Source organism: Galeopterus variegatus, unplaced genomic scaffold (genome assembly GCF_000696425.1).
Source record: "Galeopterus variegatus unplaced genomic scaffold, G_variegatus-3.0.2 Scaffold4927, whole genome shotgun sequence".
Classification (NCBI taxonomy): domain Eukaryota; kingdom Metazoa; phylum Chordata; class Mammalia; order Dermoptera; family Cynocephalidae; genus Galeopterus; species Galeopterus variegatus.
Window position 1 is genome coordinate 119,731 of NW_007731038.1, and position 5,763 is coordinate 125,493.

A 5,763-nucleotide genomic window follows, 5' to 3' on the forward strand; every position below is an offset into this window, starting at 1 on the left:
GGGGGGGCAGGCTTCCTACTTGAGACCCAAAAAAAAAAAAAAAAAAGAAAGAAAGAAAAGAAAAGGAAAAAAAACTCCTCTGGTCGGCTCTGCAACTGGGCATGCTCAGTGCGGCCGGCGCTTCCGCGTGCGGGTTCCGCTCGCCGCGTTTTCCGAGCGGCCGCAGGGGCAGGCCTAGTGTAGGGCTGGGGGGATGCGGTGCGCGCCGGGCGGCGATGGGCCAAACGCGGGCCGGGGGCTGGAAATCGGGGGATGGCGTATTAGCAGAGACTCTGCCTCTCCACCGAAGTCTTTTGTGGTTGTTTTGGGCCACTTTTCTGAATTGCACGCCTCGGAAACTAGTGGTTATGCTCTTCGTAGAGCAGAAAGTAAGGTCCGCGCTTCCGGGACCGACAGGCGGTCCCTGCAGAGGGAAGGGCAGAGTTGAGGAGAACAGGTCGTCTGCGAGGGCGCGCTAATAGTAGGGCGCTAATGAGGCCACGTTTAGTGCCGTAAAACTCAAAGGTGTCCCCAGCCCATTCTGCCTAGGAGAAAAGTTTACTTTTTTGTAAACGCTTCATTCACCTCGCCTTTCTGCCTGCCTGGGCGCAAAGAAAAGAACGCAGTCGGGCTTTTTCGAGTCTCCACGAGCAGATCGGATTGGCCAGGTCGGACATCACAGTGAAAGTGAATGGTCAGCCCGAAGAAGCCTGCACTTAGAGGACATGAGGGAAACTGGGCAGCTGTGTTAGTGCTTGGTTTTTCTGTCGCCCTCCCATGGGTACATGTCCCAGGGCGGCCCTGCGACCTTGGCACTACCACCACCAGGCGCGACTCGCACCACCCCGTAGCCAGCATCCTCCGCCAGAGCTCAGGAGGGCCGGAACGCAGGGATGGGTCCCCGAGTGGGCATGCGCGGCGGCGACGCTGAGCGGCGAGGAAGACGCTCCGGCGCAATTGGGCAGCCGAGACATACGCCGGCCAATCAGAAAGGAAAAGGCGGAAGGGTACGTGTCCGGGGAGATGCTTCGTAAAAGTTTGCTCCACTCTCGCGGTCTTTCACCTCTGCGGTGGCCCGGCAAAAAGACGCTTCCAAGTGGCACTGACTCTCCAGGTGATGAGACTATGAAGAACTTAAGCCCCGTCATCGTCGCTCGCTGCGGCTGCTTCATCTGAGGCCGTCATGACAAACAGACTTGGAGCAGAGACTGCGGAATGGGGCAGAACCGCTCGTGGAGCTCTGGAAGAAGTTGGCGGTTACGGACGGGAGTGGATAAGTGCTTTGGGTGGAGCTGACATTGCACAATACAAATTCTTCTTGTTTTAATAGGGGTATTCCGTTTGGTCGTCCCAAAAGTCATAGATCTAAAACCACTATGCTTTCAGTGCTAGTGAAATTTGTTTCCAAGAACATGACTTAGATATTAACTTTAATGAAACGTTTCCAAGCACTATTAGAATCAAGAGTAACAACATCTTATTCCCTACAGTTTCCAGTCCGTTGTATACAGTGTTTAGGTCGTACATATGCCACAAGCGTAGTTGGGTTTATAGGCACCGGTGGTTATACCCAGGAGCCAGGAAAAGATTTGCCATTTTGAAGGTAAATAGATGACTCAAAATGAAATTGCCAGTAGTTTTTATTCGTTGTTAAATAGAATCTTCTGTTACCGATTATTTACGTTTTGCAATTAGTGTAACTTATTGACTGTGAAAATGATATGTTTTGCAGATATTCATAATTCCTCACTGGTTAAATGTGAAACCTTTACGCGTTTGTTCTCAGGTGAAGTGTCATACAGTAAGAATTTACCATTGCGTGGTGCTTACAATAACTTTAACAAAATGCTGCACAATACACAGAATTCCCTACTTTAAGAATGGGTTACACAGATACGTACAATCAACTGTTACAATAAAAAATAAAGCTTTTTTTTTTTTTAAATTTAAAAAAGGAATGGGTTAAAGAATGGAATTCCTACTGGAGGAATTGGGGACAATAGGAGCATCAAAAAGAATAATGACAGTAATTTATGTAACACATTGAATTTTTTTAAATGTGTGAATTTAGAGTGCCACTAAAATAAACAAAAGAGAGGAAGGATGAAACCTTTTCTTTTAGAGGAATACCAGGTAATAAATGTAGAACAAATGATAGAAAATTACAGTTTTCCAAATCAGTCACAATTGACTAAGGAAAAGTGTATCAGAGGATACTAAAAGCCACCGTGTAAAAGATTGTAATACAGGATCTTTACGTGGTCTCAAAGTATCAAGACATCACGTAACTTATTACAAAAGAGAAAATCTAACTTTTCCATAAAAAAAAAAATCACTGCCTTAAACAAGTGATCAAATCTAGAATCACTAATAATGGGACTATCTGATGTTATGTGCCTACTGATATAATGTGATAGGCACACATATTATTTTTAAAAATTCTTGCCAAAGTTATTTAACCTGAATTTAATCAAGCTTTTAGACTGTGGTTCCCAGTCAGGGGCTGGATCCTCATCTCCGCTGGGCACATTTAGCAGTGTCTGGAGCCATTTTTGTTTGTCACAACCTGAGCAGAGTGGGAGTTGTTACTGTATCTGATGTGTAAAGGCCAGGGACACTGCTACAATGCACAGCACAGCCCTGCACCCACAACAAAAAATTATCTGGATCCAAATGCCAATGGTGCCAAGGTTGAGAAACCCTGCTCTAGTTGTAAACACAAATTTAAAGGTCATATAGGGGATATTGAAATAAGTTAAACATTAAGAGACAGGCAGATAAATCCAGAATGTGGCATATCCTACAAGAAACCTGGCCTACACTGTTAAAATAGGCCAAAACAAAAAGGAGAATTATTTTCAGATTAAAGAGACATGACAATATTTCAGATTAAAGAGACAATGCAATTCTGGATCTAAAAAGATAAAAAGACAATTTGTGGCCAATTGAAGAAATTTGATTAGGAACTGAATATCAGATAGTGTAATGGAATTATAGTTTTCCTAGATGTGACAATGGTATTGTCCTTACTCTTGGGAATTGTATTCCAAAACATTTATGGATGAAGTGTTAGGTCTACAACTTATTTGCAAATGATTCAGAGAAAAAACACATTTTTTGTATATATTTAAGGTAAATAAAACATATATACATATACATATGTATATGTGTGTAACAGGGAGAGGTAAATGTGGCAAAATATAAAAAATGGTTGAATTGGAGGATCCAGCTACTCATTTTTTTTAACTTTTCTCTAAGTTTGAAATTTTTCAAAATAAAAAGTTAAGAAAAAAGTATGTATTATACTAAGCACTTTCACATCAAAAATTTTCAATTGAAATTATGTGTAGATAGGTTAGTGCCATGGAAAATGGTAGCAGCTAACTAGAAGAAAAAAAAAATGGAATTCCATTTTAAATTAGATAAATCATTGATTTAGAGAAAATGCAAAGTCAACCATGAGCTGAGTTGGGGTAAATCCTAAGGATGGCAAAAAAGCTTTGTTAGGTACAAGAAAACAAAAAGGCGGGATTAAATCCATTTGGAGTCAATGGTATAAATTCACAGAAGAGAGAGAGACAGAATTCATTCACCTCTGTTTTGCCTCTATCATTTTAGTGAAGGAAAATGTTCTTAGTCTGAAAAGGATAGAAGAATACAGATACATAGGAATAGAAGCTACAGTAAAAAGTGAGATTATAAGAGTACCTAGCCCCTCTAAGGCAAATTAAAACTTTTAGCTTTAAGCTATTTTCATCCCAGAAAATACTAAAATAACTTGTGAATGACTTATACAAGCCAATGCCAGGGAACCCTGAAGAACTTTTGAGCTCATCAGGAAATGTGTTAGAAGCCCCAAAACAGGCAAAAACAGTTTTGGTTTTAAGAAAAGGTAAGGAATGTTTTGAACAAATGGCACTGGAACAAATGGATATCCACATGCAAAAGAACAAAGTTGGACCCTTTCCTCACACCATATAAAACATTAACTTAAAATTGGTCATAGACCTCTATGTAAGAGCTAAAAACATAAAACGCCTAGAAGAAAATATAGATACAAATCTTCATTACCTTGGGTTAGGCAAAAGATATGACATCCAAAGCACAGTGGAAAAAAATAGATAAATTGGACTTCATCAAAATTTAAAACTATTGTGTTTCAGAGGTCACCATTAAGAAAGTAAAAGACAATCCACACGATGGGAGAAAATAGAGACTTGTATCAGAATATATAAAGTACTCTTACAACTCAGTGATGAAAAGACAACCTTGTTAAAAAATGGGCACAGGGTTGAGTAGACGTTTCTCCAAGATGGGAGAAAATAGAGACTTGTATCAGAATATATAAAGTACTCTTACAAATCAGTGATGAAAAGACAACCTTGTTAAAAAATGGGCACAGGGTTGAGTAGACGTTTCTCCAAAAAGATACACAAAAGTCAGTAAGTAAATTAAAAGATGTTCAACATCATTAGTCTTTAGAGAAATGCAAGTCAAAAGCACGATGAGATACTTCACACCCACTAGAATGGCTATAGTTTAAAAAATGGAAAATAACAAGTGATGAGGATGTGGAGAAATTGGAACTTTTGTACATTGCTGGTGGGAATGTAAAATCATGCAGCCACTTTGGAAAACAGTTTGGCATTTCCTCAAAAAGTTAAATATAGAGTTGCCATGTGACCCAGGAATTTCACTCCTAGGTATATACTCAAGGGGATGGAAACATGTCCACACAAAAAAATTTTATATAGATTTTCATAGTGGTATTATTCATAATAGCCAAAAAGTGGAAATAATCCAGATGCCCATCAATGGATGAATGGATAAATAAAAGGAGTGGGGTTCCACAAACTGAAGACTGGGGACTTTGCTCTTAACCCAGTAGTCATGATTGTAGAACTTATTAAGTAGAAACTGGATTTTTAGTAGAAAGAGGAATTGAAGTAGTTGACCTCTAAAGATTGTTTGACTCCTAGAGGTCTATGATTCTAAGTCATGCCAGATGAACCTTATTTCCTTTTTTAAAAAAATTTTTTTTCTTAACTTGTACATATAAGAAATAAGGTATAGAAATCAGGATAGGCTAGGTTATACCATGACAATAAACAATGACAAAATATTAGTGGTTTTTAATCAAAAATGTTTATTTTTTATGTTATATGAGGGTACTTTAAAAAGCTTGTGGAAAAATAGAATTGAAACATAATATGAATTTTCCATGAACTTTTTGAAGTACCCTCATATGAATGACATCCAATATGAATGTCTGGAGGATGAGGAAGACCTCTGATCATGGTAGTCATCCTCACCATGGGACTCTGACAGAACACTAACCATCTGGAACATCGCTGATTGAAGCTGTAGACATAAAGAACACTCTGGAAGTTCTCACACTGGAAATTAAGTGCCCTCCCAGGACTGGACATATGACAACAGAGTAAATCAATCACCAGGTACCAGAAAGAGGAGAGCTAGAAATATTCAGTGAGCAAGATTGATAGCTATGATACTTAATGAAATGCCATTATAATAACAAAACCCTGAAGACCACCAAAATGCCCAGCAATAGGGGAATGATTAAATTAGTTATTATGGGTATCAATATAAAAAAAAGTGGATCTTTGCAGTGGACTGAATGTCCACCAAAGTTGTCAGGTCCACCGCCGGCCGACCCAAACAGCCCTAGCCTCGTTCCTTTTGGTAGGTGAGTGAACGGCCTGGGATTCCTCTTTTCCTCCTGTCCCCTTTGGAAGGAGACGGGGGAAGAGAGCCGTGAAGAGA